The 22,862-nt window shown below is 45.0% G+C and overlaps 1 pseudogene; it reads right to left on the reverse strand.

Moving 5' to 3' along the window:
* Positions 1–263: 263 nt before the first annotated feature.
* LOC148140086 (E3 ubiquitin-protein ligase TRIM39-like) lies at positions 264–15,971 on the reverse strand (annotated as a pseudogene).
* Between the last annotated feature and the right edge of the window lie 6,891 nt (positions 15,972–22,862).

Consider the following 22,862-nt stretch of genomic DNA (forward strand, 5'->3'; position numbering starts at 1 on the left):
ATTTTTATTTTGATTGAGCCCAGTCCCCCTGGAAAGACTCCCGTGAGCCCAGTCTGAGACCCACTGACGGATTCATCTCCAACACCGTCATGTAGCGCCACCTCCTGCCTGTGGAGCAACATTACAGGCAGGAAGGTCCCCGGGTTCCTGCAGCTCAGAGCTCACTCTACCCAGTCAGTCCATCTCTCTGATGGTGCTTCTATTTGTTTCTTCTCTCCCCCTCCCTCCTTCTTTACCCCAGACTGAGACCGACCCCCATCAGTTTACAGCTGGCAGGAGGCAGGGGGACGGGGTGAAATTATGGGATGGATCTGTCAGTGCCCTTTAATCCCGCAGATTGTCAGCGGGGCGGAGTTTTTCCCGTCGTCATTCCATCCCGGATTGAAGATGGAAAGATCCTCTCAGTGAAAGTGTGGGTGAAAGTGTGGAGATGGGACATGGTGTCCGCATTGTAAAATGACACCTGTCCACCCTCATAGTCCAGGAAAACCCCGATCTTCCGGGGATTCACACTCAGGGAGAGGGGGGTCCGTGAGGGGGAGGTGGCGGCAAAATAACCACATCCGGGTCCCAGCCCCACAATCCAGAATCCGGGCTCGGGATGATCCCCCGTTTCCTCTTCACAGACTCTCGGGCCACTCCCAGAGCTCACCGAGTCTCCACTCCCACCTCTACCTCCCAGTAATGTCTCCCTGATGTGAATCCCTCTGATCCAAGGACACATTCCCAGGGATCAAATCTCTCCGGGGAGTCAGGGAGCGGCTGCTTTGTGTCTCCGAGTCTCACACTGGTCCGGTCCTCAGACAGGATGAGCCGGGGATGCGCTGTGTTCGGATCCAGAGTCAAAGAGGCTGGAGCTGGGGGAGAGATCAAATAACACCGTCAGAGAGAGGGGCCAGGGAGAGTGAGGGGTTGAGCGATAGAGGGGGATGGGAGTGGAGGGGAGATAAGGCGAGACTGGAAAAGGGGAGTTTGAAGGAGGGAAGGGACACGGAAAGGGGGGTGAGTGAGAGAGAGTGCAGTGAGTGATGAGACTGGAGGAATGAGGAGGAAGTATGGGTAAGGTAGAGGGATGGGGATGGAGGAGTGAGGAGGGGAGGTGAGAGGGATCATTTGGAGGGGAGTGAGTGGGGAAATGAAGTTCACAAGAAAACAGAACCCTAACTCGAACTTTAACCGATTGCAGGAGGGAGGAGAAAGTCAAAAAGAGGGGGAGAGTGAGGAGATGTGGGATAGAGGATGGAGATTGAGGAGAGGTGGGTGAGAGAGAGTGGTGTGAAGAATGAGGGGGAACACAGAGGGGGTGAGCAATGGGAGGGTTGAGTGCTCAGGTGAGAGCGATATGAATGGGTAAACAGTGAAAGGGAGAGGAAGAGTGCAGGTTGGGGAGTGTAGCATCATCTAGGGAGCCAGGAGGAGTGGGGAGAAGAAGGGGGAATTGTGTGGATGGGAGTGTAATGGTAGTGGCAAGGGGGGGATTGTGCTGGAGAGGGTAAACTGAAGCAGAAGGGGAGGGGAGAGTGAGGGGCAGAGAGTGTGGCAGAAGTGGAGGGAGAAGAAGCACTAGGGGTTGGGGAAGGAGAGTGAGAGTGAGGGGAGAGTAAGGGGGTGTGGGACAGCATAGGAGAGTGTCAGATGGTGAGGGCCAGGAGGGGGGGGGTGGGGAGTGATGAGCAGAGTGAGGGGTATGGCAGAGGTGGGGAGAGTGAAGGGATTAGTGAGAGTGAACGGTATGGACAGGGTGGGGGAGGGTCACCTGAGGGAGAGGACAGAATGACAGAGAGGGATAGGGCATGGATTGGAAGAGGAGATGACACGATCTAGGAGGAAGACTCACATTAGAAGGAGAGAGTGAGTAAGAGAGTTTGATTAACAAAATGGCAAAGGGAAAGTAAGAGGAAGGGGAGAATGAGAGGAGGAGCGTGTAATGTGGAAGTGAGCATGAGAGGTGCAATAACAAGAGGAAGGGAGCATGAGGGTGAGGGGAAAGGGAGATTGGGGCATGAGGGTACAGACAGTGGAAGCCGGGTGAATGCAAGAGGAAGGGGCAAGTGAGGTGATGTGACTGGGTGGGAATGGCGATAGAGAGGGGAGGCAGGGGTGAGGGGCAGCAAGGGAGTGGGGAGACTGAGGGAGGGGTAGAGTAAAGTTGCATTTGTAAGAGAGAGTTTAGGGAAGGGGGGAGCATGATGGAAAGTGGGAGGAAATGAGGGGAGGTATTTAACCCCAGGGCAGGGAATGGAAGAGTGAAGAAATGAACTAAGAGATGGAAGAGGAATGATTAGAAGCTGAGTAAGGATATGGGAGTGGGTGTGAAGGCTTTGTGAGGGAAGCAGACTGTTTGGGATGGGGTATGGGAGAGTAAGTGATAGTGTAGAATGGGAGGTTGACAATAGGATGTCTGCAAAATAAGTGGACATTTGAGTTTTGGAGATTGGGAGAGTGAGTGGGAGGGTACAGATATGGAGAAACAGTGAGTGAGGGGTAGAGAGAAAGGGAGGTGAGACTGAGGAGGAAGGGATGGCTGAGCTGCTGAGGAAACACCGGTTCCTTTTGGCCATAGGAGGGTTGAGTGAGTGGGAGAGGAGAGTGAGTGGCGGGAGTGAAGGGGTATATAAGGGGATGGGATGTGTTAAGAGTACAGGGGATTAATCCATATGTGGAAGTGAGAGCGTGCAAAATAAAGTCTTGTGGGGATTCTGGAGTTGTGTGAACTGGAAGATGAGGTGGAGTCTGTGAGGGGGAGAGGAGAGTCGAGATGAGGGGATTGTAGGATGGAGGTTTAAAAGGAAGGACAGAGTTGGGTCGCAGAAGTTAAGGAAATCTGTGGAGGAGGTGAGTGAATTTGAGTATGAGGTGGCGGCGAGAGTCGTGGAGGCAAGAGTGAAGGGGAAGAGGAATTTGAGGAGGCAGGATGAAAAGGGAAGGGAGAATTGGGGTGGGGGAAATCATGGCAGAATGATTATGGAGGAATGGAGTGGAGTGGAAAGGCAAATGTGAGATAGGAGTGAGGAGCAGTGCGGGGCAGAGGGTGAGAGCAGAGCAAGGTTAAGTGGAGAGTGACTGAATTGGGAAGTTGTGATTGAGAGGATAGTGAGGGAGAGGGAAGAGTGAGCTGAGAGGGTAGAATGAGTGAGCAGGAGGGGAATGTGAGATTGAGGGGCAAGGGCAGAGCAGGAGGAAGTGGGGGCATTGATGGGAAGTGAGATTGGAGCATATAGGCAACGAGAGTGTAAGGGTGAGGTGGAATGATGAGGACAGTTAGGTGGAGGGGAGAATGAGGTGGAAAGGAGAAGGAATTATGAAGGTTGGACAATGAAGGTAAGATGACTGAATAGTGAACGATTAAGGGGAATGGATGGATGTTGGGAATGCAGAGATGAGTGGGATGGAGGATGGAGAATACAGTGAGGCCATGGTCTGGCGGGCTAAGGGACAGTTAATGATAGGTACAAACCAAGAGGAGAATGAGGTGGAGGGGAGAGTGACCGGGATGGGGAGCTGAGCTAGAGGGGACAGTGAATGAGAGGGAAGAGTGAATGGAGAGTGAGCAGGAGGGCAGAGAGGGAGTGAGAGAGGTAGAGGTGGAGATGGAGAGTAGGGTCAGAGGTGGGATTGGGGACTGAGCAGAAGGGAGACAGTGAGAGCAGGAGAGAGAGGGGTGGGAGATCAGGAGGGACTGTTGGTGAGCGGTATGGAGTGGAGAGTGAGATCCGTGGAAGAGTGATAGGGAAGAAGGGAAAGGAGAGTGGGGCCTGTATGGCGATGGAAGGAGAATGCCGTGAGGGATAGGGACAAGAAACTGAGTAGGGAGTGATGGGGTGACTAAAGAGGTGGGCTGTGTGTGAGGGGTCATGAGTATGAAGGAGGCAAGAGGCAAGGGGTAAGGGAAAATGAGAGGGAAATTAGCAGCGAGAGGGAAGGGAAAGAAAATGAGGAGGATAACTTGGATGAGGAGGTTAAGGGAGGGGGAGGAAAGAGTGAAAGGGAAACTCTGGGGGAAGGCAGAAGGAGTGAGGGAGGGGTGTGACAAAGTTACTCCTTAAATAAGGTTAGGTTGTCCTTGCTTTTTTTCAGAGAGCTCACAAACACATAGGTTCCGATGTGTCTGGTTTTTATGGGCTTTAGGGCGAATTTCATTATGGATAACTACCTTAGATAAAATGCTTTCAAGTTTAAAGAAACACTTGTCCAATGGAAGGGGAATGTCCAATTCTCCCAGATCAGCTTAACTCTGGTTTTGGTTTGGTTTGGATAGCAGTCAGTTTTTTGAAGCTGCTGGTCAAAGAAACTGCTCCATGGTGATCCTCTCTCTCTCTCTGACATCTCTCCTGTGAGAACCTGGATTTGATTTTTCCTTCTTTTTTGCCAAGGGGGTGTTTATGGGGATATTGCAAATATTTGGAACAACATTATTAAGTTGTGGTAGAGTCAATTGGGTTTATAAATACTTATATTATTCTGAGGAGATAGGACAACTTCAGGGTGGTAGATAGGAGTTGTGGGAGTGAGAGAATGGGGGATAGTGTGAGGCCTGAGTGATGTTTGGGGAAAGGGAGACTTCACAAGGAAGAATTTTAAAAACAAGGAGCATTATTGAAACAGAGAAAACCTGCAGAATTGCCAGTGTCAGAGTGATCTGATGCTCTACTGCACAAGTCAGTAAACGTTCAATACATGAACAGTGAGTAATTGAGAAGGTTAATGGGAGGTTAACCATTTTGTTGAGATATGATGAACATCGCAGTAAAAATGTTATCTTTTAGTTAAAGAAATAATCTGCGAGTCCACGTCTTGAGCCACAGAGTAATAGAAAGTGAAGTTGATATAGTTCCAGTGGCTGCTGTCTGATCTGAGAGAGTAAGCCTATTTTCAGCGTCACCATCCCTCAGTGAAAGGGGCATGGATGAAAAGACAGGATCGTCACAATGTAGGAACTGAATCTGCACTATTACTGTCGGTCTGTGTCACACAGCAGCTGTTCAGCCAACTGAGCTAACCATACTACACAACCATAGAGTAACACAGCAACAAATGAGGCACTTCAGCCCATTGTGGCCATGTTAGTCATCAAGGGCCAATCAACTTCTATTCCATTTCCCAGCAACGAGGGAACTTAGGGAAATAAATAGTGATGCCTTGGAAAGAGTTCATATTACAGAAAGGATATGCTGTGGAGGTCTTCAATTGTACAAAGCTAGATAAATCCCCAGGATCCAACCAAATGTTTACCAGAAACCAGGGAAGCTAGGAAAGAGATTGCTAGACCCATTGCTGACATATTTGTATTAGCAACAGGCTGAGGTGCCAGAAATGGAGGTCGGCTGATTTGGTGCCATTATTTGAGAAAGTCTGTAAGGAAAAGCGAGGGAACTATAGACCAGTGAGCTTTCCAGCAGTAGTCAGTAAGTTATCGGAGAGGGTGGGGTAGAATCATAGAATCATAGAGATGTACAGCATGGAAACAGACCCTTTGATCCAACCCGTCCATGCCGACCAGATATCCCAACCCAATCTAGTCCCACCTGCCAGCACCCAGCTCATATCCCTCCAAACCCTTACTATTCATATACCCATGCAAATGCCTCTTAAATGTTGCAATTGTACCAGCCTCCACCACTTCCTCTAGCAGCTCATTCCATACATGTACCACCCACTGCGTGAAAATGTTGCCCCTTAGGTCTCTTTTATATCTTTCCCCTCTCACCCTAAACCTATGCCATCTAGTCCTGGACTTCGACCCCAGGGAAAAGACTTTGTCTATTTATCCTATCCATGCCCCTCATAATTTTGTAAACATCTATAAGGTCACCCCTCAGTCTCCAGGGAAAACAGCCCCAGCCTGTTCAGCCTCTCCCTGTAGCTCAGACCCTCCAACGCTGGCAACATCCTTGTAAATCTTTTCTGAACCCTTTCAAGTTTCACAACATCTTTCTGATAGGAAGGAGACCAGAATTGCACGCAATATTCATGGAAAGGCAAAAGACTTATTAGGAATCATCAACATGGCTTTTTAAGTGGGAAATTGCATCTTGATTGAGGTTTTCAAGAAGTTACAATGAAGATTAATGAAGTAGATTAGAGCAGTAGATGTTGTCCATATGGACTTCAGCAAAGCATTCAACAAAGTTTTGCATGATTGACTGGTTAGTAAGGTTAGATCACATGGTATTCAGAGGGAGCTAGCCATCTCAGTACAACATTAGATTGAATTTAGGAGACAGAGGGTGATGGTAGAGAGTTGCTTTTCAGTGTGAAGACCAGCGGTGCGACAAAGGATTGGTGCTGGGACCTACTGCTTTTAGTCTGCCCAATCATTTGGATGTGAACATTGGAGACATGGTTCATAAATTGGTCCTCCCCTTCTTGACCTCTCTATTTCCATCTCCAGCAACAGTCTGCAGATAGATGGTTACTATAAACCCACAGACTCTCACAACTACCTGGATCACACCTCCTTCCACCAAGTATCCTTCAAGAACTCCATCCGATTCTTCCAATTCTTCTGATCTGCTGCATCTGCTTGGACAAGGAGACATTCCACTCGCGAGTATCACAGATGTCCACCTATTTTGAACAATGTGCATTCCCCCCTCTCTCATCCAGACAGCCCTCCATCACACCACCTCCATTCTCCATTCCACTGCTCTAAATATCCCCCCTCAACGCAATAAAGATAAAGTCCCCCTTGTCCTCACCTACCACCCCACCAGTCTCCGTATTCAACACATCATCCTCAAACACTTCTGCCAACACCAACTAGATCCTACCACCAAGAACACCTTCTCCTCCCCATGTCTCTCTGCCTTAAGCAAGGACTCTTCCCTTTGCCAGTCCTTGGTTTGTGCCACTCTCCCCGCCGACCACCCTGAACTCCCAGGTACTTTTCTCTGCAACCAGAAAAGATGCAAAACCTGCCAGTATACCACTCCACTCAGCTCCATCCAGGGCCCCAAACAGTCCTTCCAGGTGAGACAGAGGTTCACCTGCCTCTCTTCCGACTTAGTTTACTGCATCAGGTGCTCTCGATGTGGTCTTCTTTACATCAGAGAGACCAAACATAAACTTAGGGAACAGTTTGCTGAGCTTTGCAGCCTGGTCTGCAGAGGCCGACCAGACCTCCCCATCACTGCCCATTTAATTCCCCTTCCCACTCCTTTTCCCACATGCCCTTCTCCATTCCACAATGAATCAAACCACAAATTGGAGGAACAACATCTCTTCCACTTGGGCGGTCTGCAGCCCGGAGGACTCAACAATGAGTTCTTCAATTTCAAATAACTTCCCTTCCCATCCCCAACTCACTTCCCAGCCCCTCCCACTTCCTTCCACTCCTCCCAGCGAACAACTGGATTCATTCCACTCATCGACCAACCAGGTCGTACCCCCTGACTATCTTCAACTATCCGCACTTCACCACCCTGCTCCCTCCATTCCCTTTATCTGCCCAGAGTCCTGAAGAAGGGTTACACCCGAACGTCATCCACTCCACCTCCTGATGCTGCCTGGCCTGCTGTGTTCTACCTACCTCCAGGTGTCGAACATGGTTCATAAGTTGGCAGATGACATTAGAATATTGTCCAGTGGACAGTAAAGAAGATTTTATTAGGCTGCAATAGAACCTTGTTCAGATGGGCCAGTGGGCTGAGGAGTGGCAGATGGAGCTTAATTTAGATAAATGTGAGGTGTTACATTTTGGTCGGGCAAATCATTCCAGGACTAATACAGTTGATGGTGGGGCCCTGGGAGTATTGCTGAGTGGGAGGCCTGGGGGTGCAGGTACTTCATTGTTTGGGGTGGAGTTGCAGGTGGACAGGGTGGTGAAGAGAGAGTATGGCATGCTTGCCTTCACTTGTCGAAACCAACTTAATAGAGTTCTTCGAGGAAGTGACCAAGTTGTTAGATGAAGGAAAGGCTGTTGATGTCTTATACATGGACCTTAGTAAGGCTTTTGATAAGGTTCCCCATTGTAGATTAATGGACAAAGTGAAGTCACATGGTGTGCAGGGTGTTCTAGCCAAGTGGATAAAGAACTAGTTGAGCAACAGGAGACAGAGAGTAGTAGTTAAAGGGAGTTTCTCGAAATGGAGAAAGGTGTTCCACAGGCATCAGTATTGGTTACTGTTGATATGATCAGCAAGTTTGCAGATGACACAAAGATTGGTGGAGTAGCAGAAAGCATAAGGGGCTGTCAGAGAACACATGAGGATGTAGATAAACTGGACAGTTTATAGCTGGGCAGAAATGTGGCAGAAAGCTTTCAATCCAGACAGAAGTGAGATGATGAATTTAGGCAAGTCTATTTCTACAGAGAATTATACAATGAATGGAAGAACCTTGGGAAAAGTTGATGGGCCGAGAGATCTGGGAGTGCAGGTCCATTGTACCCTGAAGGTTGCTGCACAGGTGGATAGAGTGATCAAGAAGTCATATCATATGCTTGCCTTCATTGGACGGGGTATTGAGTATAAGAGCTGGCAAGTCATGTTAAAATTGTACAAGACATTGGTTCGGCCGCATTTAGAATATTGTGTACAGTTCTGGTCGCCACATTACTAAAAGGATGTGTACGCTTTGGAGAGAGTGCAGAGAAGGTTTACGAGGATGTTGCCTGGTATGGAAGGTGCTAGCTATGAAGAGAGGTTGAGTAGATTAGGTTTATTTTCACTAGAAAAAAGGAGATTGAGGGGGGACCTGATTGAGGTTTACAAAATCATGAAGGGTAGAGACAGGTTGGATCGAGACAAGCTTTTTCCAGGGTAAAGGATTCAATAACGAGAGGTCACGCTTTCAAGGTGAGAGGTGGAAAGTTTAAGGGGGATACATGCGGCAAGTACTTCACAAAGATGGTGGTGGGCATTTGGAACACATTGCCAGCAGAGATGGTAGAGGCAGGCACCGTAGATTCATTTAAGATGCGTCTAGACAGATGCATGAGTAGGTGGGGAGCAGAGGGATACAAATGCTTACGAATTGACTGACAGGTTTAGACAGTACATTTGAATGGGCTCAGTCTTGAACTGCCAAAGGGCCTGTTCCTGGGCTTTAAATTTTCTTCCTTCTTTGTTCTTCTTTGTTGAGGATTGGAGTTGGGGTGTCATGTTGCGGTTATGTGGCACATTGGTGAGGCATTGGAATGTGGTTCTGGTCACACTTCTATGGGGTAAGTTTGTTGTGAGGCTTGAGAGTGTGTGGAGGGGATTTGCAGAGATGTTGCTGGGACTGAAGGGTTTTAGTAATAGGGAGTGGCTGAATAGGCTGGGGCTATTTTTCCTGGAGCATTGCAGGCTGAGGGGTGATCTTTTTGACATTTATAAAACCATGAGGGGCATGGATAGGTTGAATAGCTAATGTATTTTCCCCAGGGTAGGTGACTCCAGAAGTATCTTCTTAAATGCTGCAAAGATTTCTGTCTCCTTTCAGGCAGTGAGTTCCTGATGCTGACTGCCATCTGGGGGAGAAATATTACCTAATTCCCTCAAAAACCCCTGCTACTTCTCTTCAATCTATGCCCCTGTTATTGTCCATTCCATTAAGGGGAAAAGTACCCTCCTGTCTACCCAATCTGTAATCCTAATAACTTTCTACACCTTCATCAGGTTCTCCCCTCAACCTCCTCTGCTTCAATGAAAACATCCCCAGCCGATCGAGGCTGTCTTCAGAGGTGAAACGCTCCAGCCCAAGCAATATCTTGGTGAACCTCAGATGTTTCAGCCCTGCCCTATCTCCTGTTGGATTTTATACACACTGAATTAAAAAGATCACATGGATACATTTGAAGAATTCTGTCCTGTCTAAGTCCTTCACAATCTGTCTGTCCCAGTTCAACCTGGGAAGCTGTCTTCCCCTGATATTACTACCATTTGTTTTCTCACTTCTCTGAGAATTGCCGACATATCAGCACTTAATGTCTGACTGGCTGGGTCTGTAGTAGCATTCCAAACAATGTAATTCCCAATTTTTATAAAGTTCTCCCCCATGTGGTGTCAGCAGGGTGGAAAATAAGATGCTATTAGAGTTATAGAAGTACGCAGCATGGAAACAGACCCTTCGAATCATCTCGTCATGCTGACCAAATATCCAAATTAATCTCCTCCCATTTGCCAGCACTTGGACCATATCGCTCTTAACCTTCCCATTTGTGTATCCGTCCAGATGCCTTATAAATTTGGAATTGTACCAGCCCCCACCAAGTCTTCTGCAGCTCACTGCATACTTGCAGCATCCTTTTCACGAAACATTTTCCCATGCAATCCCTTTAAAATCTTTTCCCTCTCACCATAGACCACTGCCCTCTAATTCTGGACTCCCCCACTCCTATCTTTTTTATTTGCCCTCTCCATGCCCCTCATGATTTTATAAATCTCAATAAGGTCACCCCTCAGCCCTCGATGTTCCAGGTGCAACCGTTTATTGAATAAGAAAATTTTCTTGGACATACTTAGATTCCTCACCATCCAACTCCTTAGCATTCCCAGTTTATGTTTGGAAAGTTAAAATTCGCTACTGATACAACCCTATTAATCTTACAGATTTCTGACATCTCCCTGCATGTTGCTTCTCAATTTATCACTGTCTATTTGAGAGCTGCTACTACAATCGCAATGACTTATTTCTTAGTTACACCTATAATATCCCTGGATGGTCTCCAGGAGCATCCACCCTAAGTACAGCCATAATGTTATCTTTAATTTAAAATGCCATTCCCCTCTTTTCTTGCCTCCCTTTCTATCTTTAACATCCTACTGTTCCCTGAGCCACGTATCATCACTAATAGCTATGATATTCCAATCCAATGTTCACAACCATGCCCCAAGTTAATCTGTCTTTTCTGTCAGGCCTCTTCTATTAAAATGAATGCAGTTTATTTGCACAGTCTTACCTTACTCGTTGCTGTGCTCCTGCCTACCTTGAGTATTTAAGTTGCTCCTTTTATCAAAAACACCTTGTTTCTTTTCTCACTATCTCTTTGAGTCCCATCCCTTTCCCCCTGACTTTAAAGTTTACAGCCTCCCAAGTTGCACTAGCAAATCTGCCTGCCAGGATATTGATCACCTTCCAATTCAGGTGCAACTCATCCGTCTTCTACAGGTCACTTTTTTCCCAGAAAAGGTCCCAGTGGTCCAAAAATGTAAATCCTTGCTCCTTACTTCAGCTCCTTAGCCACACATTAATCTACCCTATCCTCCTACTCCTACTCTCACTAGTAATCCAGATATTACGACCATTGAAGTCCTCTTTATAATCTCCCATATCGCTGTTAGGAACAATGCAATGTATCAGTTTCCTCGGTGTCACTGAACTTTTCCACCACAACTAATATCATCAAATCTGATGACTTTTCATCATCACAATGCTGTTTCTGTGACATCACCATTCACAGATTGATTCTCTCATTTAGAGTCAGAGAGTCAGAGAGATGTACAGCACGGAAATAGACTCTTTAGTCCAACTCGTCCGTGCCGACTAGGTATCATAAATTAATCTAGTCCCATTTGCCAGCACTTGGTCCATATCACTCTGAAACTGTCCTCTTCATATACCCATCCAGATGCATTTTAAATGTTGTAATTGTAACAACCTCCACCACTCCCTCTGGCAGCTCATTCCATCCATGCACCACCCTTTGTGTGAAAACGTTTCTCCTTTGGTCCCTTTTAACTGTTTTTCCTCTCACCCTAAACATATGCTCTCTACTCTGGACTTGCCCACCCCAGCAAAAATACCTTGTCCATTTATCCTGTCCATGCATATCATGATTTTATAAACCTCTATAAGGTCACCTCTTAGCCTCTGATGCTCCAGGGAAAACAGCCCCAGTCTATCCAGCCTCTCCCTCTAACCTCGGCAACATCCTTGTCAATCTTTTCTGAACTCTTTCAAGTTTCACAACAGCCTTCCGATAAGAGGGAGACCATAATTGTACACAAAATCCCAAAAGTGGCCTAACCAATGACCTATACAGTTACAATACATTCTCCCAACTCCTATACTTAATGCTCTGACCAACAAAGGAAAGCATAACAAATGTCTTCTTCACTATCCTATCTACCTGCAACTTCACTTTCAAAGAACTATGAATCTGCACTCCAATGTCTCTTTGTTCAGCAATACTCCCCAGGACCTGACCATTAAGTGTGTAAGTCCTACTCAGATTTGCCTTTCTAAAGTGCAGCACTTCACATTTATCTAAATTCAAGTCTACCTGCTACTCCATGGCCCATTGGCCCCATCTGATCATGATCCGTTGTGTCATCTGCAAACTTACTAACTATCCCTCCTATGTTTACATTAAAATCACTTATATAAGTGATGAAAAGTAGTGGACCCAGCACTGATCCTTGTGGCACATCACTGGTCACAGGCCTCCAGTCTGCCAAGAAACCCTCCACCACCACTCTCTGTCTTCTACCTTCGAGCCAGTTCTGTATCCAAATGGTTAATTCTCCCAGAATTCCATGAGATCTAACCTCGATAACCAGTTTACCATGAGGAACCTTGTCAACTTTCAAATAGGACAAGCAGAATGGAAAGCTCGATGGGATGAAATAAATACAACAGCAAGAAATATGGGATGAAATAAATACAACAGCAAGAAATAATCTGAAATCAGATGAATATAGACTCCACATGAGATGAGGTAAGAAACAAAGTAAGAAGATTGGTAGAAATGGTCTATAAAACCCCAAAGAGTAGCTACACGGTGGGGCAGAGAATAGTCAGGAGATAAAAAGTGCAAATAACATTAAACCTGGCCGACTTTTATCAACATGTCGATTGAAATAGTGAGATTTTCAGAGGAAGCCATGAGCACATAGTTTCCTGGAACAATAATATTGTGAATCCAACCTTGTATTTGGCTATTTTGAATCTGGTGATGTGTAATGAAGCCATTTCGTAAATGATGTCAGAATAAACTCTGACCATAACACGGGGTAATTTAGCATTCAGTTTGAAAGGAAGGATCTTGGTTGGGAAATAGCTGTGCTAAGCTGAAACAAGGGTAATTGCAAAGGAATGAGGTTTGAGCTTACTGGAGTGGAACTGCAGAAGCATTTAGCAGCAAAGATATTTGTGGATCAATGCAGACGCTTAAAAGAACAGTACATGACTCACAGCAAAGATATATTTCAGTGAGGAAAAAAGATTTTTAGGAAGGTGATAAGCCAGCGATGGTTAACTAGGGAAGTTAAGCACTTATGAAGAGTCATCTAGATTCGAAATGTTAGCTTGCTGTCTAGGTTCACATGAAGATTTGTAGCTCAGGTGGTTACTCGGTGCTCATTTGGCCTCATATTCCCAACATTCCAAATCATACCCTTCCCTCACCTGGAAGTGATAGCAGTTTTCCAGATACCCGCTCCCTCCTGCAGGACCACCCAGTACCTTCTCACATCCTGAACCCTTGGAAAACTGACCAACAACATTACACTGAATAAGAAGCCTCAGACTGAATTGGGCCTCTGATCAATTCATGGAGCAGCCATTGGGTTCGCTGCTTGATCAATGGGATTACTGCAAATACCTGTATTGGAACAATAGCTTTGTGATTAACACTGTTGCCTCACAGCACCAGGGAGCTGGTTTCAATTCCAGCATCAGGTAACTGTATGAACTTTGTACATCCTTCTGTAACTGCATTGGTTTCCTCCCACAGTTCAAAGATGTGCAGATTGTGTCCAGGGAAGTGCAGGCTTGGTGGATTAACCATGGGAACTGTGGAATTACAAGAATATGGTGAGGGTTGGGCACTGTTTTTCAGATGGCCAGTGTGGACTCGATGGGCTGAATGGACTGCCTCCGCACTGGAGGGATTCTGTGATTCTTTCAACCTCACTACCTGCAGTTGGCTTTTCACCCTCCCGTTATGGAAGTTTATAAATATCTCTGCTTTGTTTAATATTTGACTATGTTACACATTTAGATATTTGTTAGGCTCAGCAGGTCTGGCAACATCTGTGGAGAGAAATCAGAGTTAACGTTTCAGATCGAGTGACTCTTCCTCAGAACAGATTGTAGCTAGGACATGTCAGTTTATATACAGAAGATAGGGTGGGCAGAGAAGGGTTGAGGAGTAAGTGATAGGTGGGATAGAGACCAAAGAAAGAGAAGAGCAGTTAGACAAACAAAGGAGTGGACAATGATCTGGTGGGGTGGGGGTTAGTGGTGTGAATAGCTGTTAATGGTGACTGTTAGTGGCTACCAATGGTTTGTGTGTAATAGCAGACTCTGTGATAACAAGGCCTGGTTGTATGGATTGGGGTGAGGACATGGGAGAGCTCAGACCCCAAGTGATTTAATTTGATATTGTGTCTGGAAGGCTGCTTGATCCCCAGGCTGAAAATGAGGTGCTGTTTTTCCAGCTTGTGCTGAGCTGCATTGGAGCACTGCAGCAAACCTGACACAGAGGTGTTGTCCAGGTGAGCGGGTGGTGTGTTAAAAGGCAACTGGAATTTCAGGGTCATTTTTGGCAAACGGAATGCAAAGGTTCTGTAAAGCAATGACACAGTCGACCCTTCATATCCCCAATAGAGAGGAGGCTGCACTGTGAGCTGCAAATGTGGTAGACTAGTACCTGCTGTACTTTTCCAACACCATTCTAATCTACCCACATCTGCCATCATTTATTCCGTACCCATTCAATGTTCTTGCTTTGCAAACTACAGGCAAATTCAGCAAGAATCATTTCTTTGTAAACAGTGGTCATATTCTTTCTACAGTTCTCTTAATCCAAAGTAATGTTTTCCAATTTTGCTCTAAGTTGAAAAGTAAATAAAATAAAAATGTTCTTCCTTTCAGAAGGGAAACCTGCCAATCTAATCTGAGCTCCAGATTTCTCCACAAACACAGCAAAGTGGTTGAGTCTTAACTGCCTGTGGTGGTGTTCAAATCATTTGAAACGCTACAATCCAAATGTAATACAGTAAATAGACCTAAAATGAGTTCAGCAGAATCTTCTCAGAGCATTTAGAAATGGCAATAGAGCATTCAGAAATGGCAATAACAAAATACCATGCTGACAGCAACCACACCCTTTAGAACTTAATAAAGAGTCTGTGTCCCGTGTCCTAAGGATTCCCTGCTCTTTCCTCATGTACCAGCATAAGTAAAATGCATGCCCTGGAACACTTGTGAGAATACGATCATGGCAGCTCTTCACAGAAAAGATTCCCTAAAGCAGCCCACCTTCTGGGCATCACTGAGCAAACATCTTGTTGAAGGAATTGTTCTGGCGATAATCGCCATTACGTGTGAGATTCTACTATAGTTGTTGCTATGTGTGGCACTCCGCCTCTTCATTAATCCTGACATACCAATCTATATGATGTCACAACAAATGTCTAACCACAGCTAGGTTACGGATTCCAATGGTGTGCTGGTTACCCATGATACAACAGGGTACTGGACCCCTTCTATTTCCTGCGCTTTCAGATACAGTGCGCTTACGCGGACGTTCCCACGCACGAGACCTGCCTCTGCTGTATTTGCAGAGGTAAGCGATGCCCGGAGTGGGCGTTTTTGGAAACTCTGTGTGAAGGTCACAAAGCCTGCGGAATTAATAGCTCCCGGGTCTGCAGACGGGTTGTTTTTTTACCCTCCCTGTCAGGAAGTCTTCCACCAGGGAACAGTCATGATCGTGAGGCAGAGAAAGGTGGGTGGGGAGGTGGTTCATGAAGCCGAAGTGAGGTCCGCAGACGTTTTATGCAATAGAACAATGAGCAATACAGCACAGGAACAGGCCCTTCGGTCATCTAGGCCTGCGCCAATATGTTTGGCCCTTCCATAATAAAACTGTCTTTACTTGCAGGATTCGCATCCCCCAGGACCTTCCAATTCATGTATTCGTCCAGTTGTTTGTTGAATGCTGTTATTGTGTCTGCTTCCAGCACCTCCTCTGGCAGCGCGTTGCAAGCACTCACCACTCTTTGTGTGAAAAAACGTGCCTCACACATCCCATTTCGATCCTCCATCCCACCCCACCCTACACCTGAAACCTGTGTCCTCTAGTAATTGACTCTGCGGGAAAAAAAGCTCTATCCATGGTATTCACAATCTTATAATCTTCGTTCAACTCGCCCTTCAATTTCTGCATTTCACTAAAACCTAACTTAGTGTATTCAACCTTTATTCTTCGATAAAATCTCTCATAGCAGACAACATCCTGGTAAACATCTTTTTCTGCACCCTGACAAAGCATCCACATTCTTCATGTAGTCTACTGATATGAATTGCAATTTTACAAGTGTGGCCTAACTAAAGTTCTATAAAGCTGCAGCACTCAATGCCTCTTCCAATGAAGGCAAGCAGGCCATATGCTTTTTATACTACCTTATCTACGTGTGCTGCCACCTTCAGTGATCTGTGGACCTGCATACCCAAATCCCTCTGAATATCAATCCTCCTAAGGTTCTGTCACTATAGTTTCCACCTGTATATGACCTTCCAAAATGCATCACCTCACTTTTGTCCAAATTAAATTACATCTGCCATTTTTCTCCCCATGTCTCTATCTCATTTATATTCTGCTATAACTTCTGACAATCCTCCACACTACCTGCATCTACACTATCTTTGTTATGTCTGCAGACTTACTAATTATACTGGCCACCGTTTCCCCAAATCATTTATATAGGCCACAAACAGCAAAATCATCTTTGTCACCTCCTCAAAAATGTGATCAAGTTGATAAGGCAAGACCTCCCCTGCACAAAACCATGCTGTCTAGAAGCAAGAACTTTCTCTCGAGAGAAATCCAGTGAAGCCCCTGATCTCTAGTGAGAAAGGTAACTCAGAGAGGTCGGGAGGGAGGATTATTCATAAATGCCCATGAATCCTTGAATCAGTGATTTGTTTCTCCATCCTGGAGCTGGAGAACTAGAGGTTTATAAAATCATGAGGTGTATATATGTGGTGACCTTTAAGTGGCAATTGGATAGGTACATGGATAGGTGCTTAAGCTAGGACAAATGTTCGGCACAACATCGTGGGCCGAAGGGCCTGTTCTGTGCTGTATTATTCTATGTTCTATGTTCTACATACAGGTGGGGAAGGCCAAAATTAGAAAGCAGAGGTTTCAGGTGAGAGGGAAAAGATTATAAAATGGCTTGAGAGATAACATGTAAAGTGTAGTGCATTTTTGGAATGACCTGCCTGAGGAATCTATGGTGGCAGGTACAATTGCAACATTTAAAAGCATCGGGATGGTTGTAAGAGTAGGAAGTGTTTTGAGGGCCAAATGTTGGCAGACTGGACTCGATCAGACAGGGATGAATGTTCGGCATGGATAAATTGGGCCAAAGTGTCTGTTTCCATTCTGCATGACTATGAATTCTATGTATGGAATGAATTGAATTACGTGGAAAGCATTATATAACTGCAGGTTCTTCTTGGGTAATCTTAATCGACAGCACCTTCCAAATTTGTGTCTTCTGCCACCTAGAAATGTAAGGGCAGCTGATATAAAGGAACCTACAAGTTACTGTCAAAACCAAGTAACATTCTGATTTTGAACTATTTTGGCATTTACTCAATGTTACTGCATCAAAATCTTGTCACCAACACTGTGGTACCCCTACATGGTACAGATTGCATGAGCTCAAAAAAGCTACTTTCTTCCACCTTTGCAAAGATTATGAGAATGGGCAACAAATGCAGGCCTACTCCTTGATGCCCATATTGTCCCCTGTGTCTTCCTGTGCTTTGAATTGAAATTTTCGAAGTTTTAGCTATTTAGATTCCTTTCCCACATTAATCTGTTATTTTATCTTCCAACTTATCAAAATTATTTATATGTCCTGGACTGTAATCAGTTGCAAATTTGAGTTTGTGCCTTGATTTTATTAACCAGGTTTCCTGTAATTTCCAGGTGGAGAGGGCACAACAACAAGCTGCCCAAGCATTAGACCAATGGCACATAAGTGCCTATGCTCCCATTACTTGCAACTTTTTCAGGTGCCTCTGAAAGCTGGCTTTGCAAACAACTCATCTGTTTCATAATCACTGACATTGCTGGAAAAGCTCAGCACGTCTGGCAGCATCTTTCCCAAAATGTTAATTTTGATTCAACTTCAATTTTTGGGTCTGATTTGCAGAATCCGCAGTTCTTTTGGTTTTTATTCTATCGCATTTTGTGCTTTACTCTCCCAACAGCATTGATCAGTGTGTTGTCAATCAGTGTTTGTTTATTACAAAAATGATAAAGTATTTACTTAAGGCTGATCAAGACAAATCTCCATTAGTTTATAGTTGGCAGGAGAAATGAAGATGGTGTGAAATAGATGCAAGATCTGTGACTGATCTTACATCTCGCAGATTGTCAGTGGCGCTGAGTTATTTCCACCTTCCTTAGATCTCGGATTGAAGAAGAGAAAGATCCTCTCATTGAAAGTGTGGGTGAAAGAGTGGAAATTGGACCATGTTGTCTGCATTGTAAAATGACACCTTTCCATTCTCAAAATCCAGGAAAATGCCAATATTCCAGGGTTTAGCATTTGGGATAAGAAGAATCACGAAGTCATTGGTGTTGGCCAAATAACCTTTTCCAGAGAAAAGCCACATAATTCAATAGCCAGTGTCAGCATTGAGACTAATTTCCTTTTTCCTCTCCACAGACCTTCAGACCACTTCCAGAATCCATTCAGTCTTGCTTGCTCCCTCCACCTGCTAGTAATGTCTCTCTGATATCAGTCTGCCTGATCCCAGGACAAAAGGCCAGTTGACAAATTTCTCCGGGATGTTAGTTAGCTATTGTGGTTTATTTATAAGTCTTACACTGGCCTGGCAGTGATGAGCCAAGAATTCGCTGTACTTGGATCCAGAGTCAGATGAGCTGGAGCTGGAGTAATTTAAGTGACATAGTTATTTATATTCATGGTATCATTTATTTAAATAATTATTTTTGAAAATGCCTCATTATGTTTTGTGTGATATGTGAAATTTGCGACCACAACAGGGCTGAAACGGTGCAGAGGAGTTATCTTGACCGATCATGACAATGAATCAGGGTTTTATTGCCTGCAATCTTGGGATTAACAAAAACAGTGTGGGAAGGAGGGGAAAGCCATCATGTGGGGTTGTGGAGATACAATTGTTATGGCAAGATTGTGGAGCATATAAGTGGTAATAAAGGTAACAAGCGGTATGAAGAGATGCTAGTCTGAGAGGCTATGAGGGAGACAACCTGCAATGTTTGGGGAACTGGAGAGTGTGATGAATAGTACAATCAGAGTTCAGACAAAAGAGATACAGGTGGATAGAAGAGGTGGAAGAGGACAGGAGGATGCAAGTTGACAGCATTAGGAGGAAAAGCAGTTGTGGAGTAGAGAGACAATAGTGAAGGTGTGACAAATGATGAGACAAGTGCGCGAAAGGTATGGAGGGCTAACGAGGGGGAAATGGTGTCTGGGAGAGACATAATGGTGGAGAGTTTAGGCAAAGATGGTTTGTAGCAAAAAGTGAGGTTGTAGATGATGGAGTTCACAGTCAAAATGTGTGGTGCTAGAAAAGCACAGCCAGTCAGGCAGCATTAGTTTAGAGAATAAGCTCTTCATCAGGAAATGAGGGCATGTGGCTGAGACATATATGGGAGATGGGCGAGGCTGGTGGGAGGCTAGATAGGTAGATGGAGGTTGGGGGTTGGTGGTGATAGTTTGTAATGGAAGGGGGTGCAGATAGGTAGGAAGGAAGATGGACAGTTAGGACAGTTCAAAAGGGCATTGCTTGGTTGGAAGGCTGGATCTGGGAAAAGGTGATGGGAGGGGAAGTGAAAAATATTGGTGAAATTTACATTGATCCCATGTGGTTGGAGGTTCCCAAGGCAGAAGATGAGGCTCTCCTCCTCCAGGCATCAGGCGGTTAGAGTTTGGCGGTGGAGGAGCACCAGGACTTGCATGCCCTTGGCAGAGTGGGAGGAGGAGTTAAAGTGTTCAGCCACAGCACAGTGGGGTTCTTTCATGCGTGTTTTCCAGAGATGTTTTCTGAAATATTAAGCGAGTCAACGTCCTGACTCCCCAATGTAGAGGAGACCACACCAAGAGCAATGGACACAGTAGATAACATATGTGGAAGTACAGGTCAGTACAATCTCTGTCAGATGTGGAAGGATCCTTTGCAGCCTTGGACAGAGTTGAGAGGGAAGGTGTGGGTGCAGGTTTCGTACTTGCTGCAGTGGCAAGAGAAAGGGCAGGGTGTGAAGGGTGGGTTGGTGGAGTACATGTGGTGATGGGGTAGATTGGTATGTGTGTCCCAGAGATGTACTCTGAAACATTCCACAAGTTGGCATCCTGTCTGTCCAGTGTAGAGGAGACCACATTGAGAGCAACCCTATCATCCTGTAGCTGAACACTTTAACTGTCCCTCCCACTCTGCCAAGGACAGGCAAGTCCTAGACAACTTCCTTGGCAAAATACTAGCCACCCAACCCCTGGAGGAAGAAAACGTCATCTTCTGCCTTGGGGCCCTCCAACCACACAGGATCAATGTCGGTTTACCAGTTTCCTCATCTTATCCCAGACACAACTCTTCAATTTGGCACTGCCCTCTTGAACTGTCCTACCTGTCCATCTCCCTTCCCTCCTAACCACCCTCCACTCTGACCGATCATCATCTCCTCCACCTTCATCTGAATATTCCTAGCTGCCTTCTCCCAGCCCCCAGCTCTGTCCTATTTATTCTTTAGCTGCCTTCCACTCTCACATTCCAGCTTATGTTCAAAATGTCGACCCTCCTGATCCTCGGATACTTGCTCACCAGCTGCGCTTTTCCAGCACCACACGTTTTGACTCTGATCTCAGAATCTGCAGTCCTCACTTTCTCCTCGCATTCTTTTGTGTTGGTGGTTCTGTAATGTCAGGTCTTGAGTGTTCACTGAGACCTATGTCTACATTGCAGGAAATGGGGGATTCTCCAAGTACATGTTCATTTACAGGCCTGCTCTCACTGAAATATTGTGCTCTGATATAACAACAATGGTGTGCACAGAATGCATCTTCACAGGAATAATGTAAAATGTCACAAAAATATCACGTGTTTCCTTCCTTTGACTGTGTTGTGACTGGCAAGTGCTCCAAAGTCTGAACTTCTGGGGAATCCATTGATTAGTGGAATGCAACAAGAACAGAATTTATTCCCTTGTTTGCCTTGGCCCAAATGTTTACTTCTTTGTGAAGGCCATGTAAACATTTATTCTCCTATCTTCATGAATCCTGTTCGCTCCTTGATTCTGAGTGCTTCACTTTTTACCACATGGGTAAAATAGTAACCTTGGCAAAATTCTAGCCACCCAACCCCTGGAGGAAGAAAACGTCATCTTCTGCCTTGGGACCCTCCAACCACACAGGATCAATGTCGGTTTTACCAGTTTCCTCATCTCCTCTCCCCCTGACCTTATCCCAGACTCAATTTGGCACTGCCACAATTCAGTATGTCAGGACTATGCTTCTCACTACATCAGTTCACCTTTTCCTTGGCCCAACATTGGAACGATCATTGATGGTGCTTAATGGTTCTTTCTTACATTTACTTATTCTTTCATGGGCTGTTGGCATCATTGACAAAGCCAGCATTTGTTGCCCATCCCTAACTGCCCTTGAGCTGAGTGACTTGTGGTGGTATTTTAGAGGACAGTTAAAATTCAACCACTTTGCTGTAGCTCTGAGTCATGTGTAAGTCAGATCAAGTAAAGATGGCAGTGACCCTTCCCTAAAGGTAATAAGTGACCCACTCTTCCTATCACTCTGTCCCATGCTCACTCTTCTCCTCAGTCTCATCTCCACCCCCTCCCCTCTCTCTATCTCTCTCTCCCCATCATTCTTCCCCCTTGAGTGATTGTGACTGTCCTGAGTTCCTCCTTCTCTTCTATTCTCTGATTTTTCGCTGCTTCTGGAATGTTACTTAGATCTCAGATTGTGAAGACGAATGGAAAATATCTGGTTTTTTTTGTCATTTCCTTATTTTCCATTATTACTTCTTCATCCTCATTTTCTTTAGAACCAACACTCACTTGAACTTTTCTGTTCTAAATATTTACAAGATCTCTGTGTTTTTATATTTCTGGTTAGCATTCTCCCATAGAGTAATTTTCTCATTCTCATTCATCTTTTCATCATTTTTTGATTTTAAAATAATATTTTGACCAGTCTTCTCACCTGTCATCTGTCTTGACACAATTATTTGCTTTTTCTTTATGTTGGACACCACCTTTAACATTTTGAATTAACCACACATTGTTGATCCATCTTTTGGAATTTTTCTTCCTCATTGAAATGTGTTGCTGTGATATGTATGCATTTGTAAAATGTTGCAGAAACAGAACAAGGAATCTAACTTTTTTTTTGGAAATTCAACAATGGAAGTTCAGGGAAATCTATATTTTAGTCAATGTATGTGGAAGCACATTCATGAATATTCAATTCCTGAGGCCAGAATGCTTGCTTCAATTATTTCCTTTGTACTTGGTTTGTGATGTAAACTATTGATAGCATTTCAGGCAATTGCAACCCGTCATTTTCTAAATCTGCTGACATTGGTTTTATGAAATTCTGGAATGTTTCTCCAGATTCACTTTCCTGTTTGGATCTTCCAAGGTTGGACAAAGAAATTCCATTAAAAATTACTTGTTTCAATTTTGCCATTCCTCTTGTGGAATTGGTAGTTCATCAAACACTGACTGAGAGGAGCAAGGCATTTTTTATTCATTGATGAATGTGGGTTTTCTTGGCTATCCTTAATTATCCAAAAAAGGTGGTACTGAGCTGTCTTCTGCCCAGATGTAGGAAACCGTAGCAATATTATGGAAGGAGTTTCAGGATTTTGATCTGACAAGACTGAACAAACAATGGTATATTTCCAAATCTGGAGTTTGG

The sequence above is a fragment of the Chiloscyllium plagiosum genome, unplaced genomic scaffold (genome assembly GCF_037043375.1).
Source record: "Chiloscyllium plagiosum isolate Xiang-an unplaced genomic scaffold, Cpla_swu_hap1 HiC_scaffold_35, whole genome shotgun sequence".
NCBI classification, from domain to species: domain Eukaryota; kingdom Metazoa; phylum Chordata; class Chondrichthyes; order Orectolobiformes; family Hemiscylliidae; genus Chiloscyllium; species Chiloscyllium plagiosum.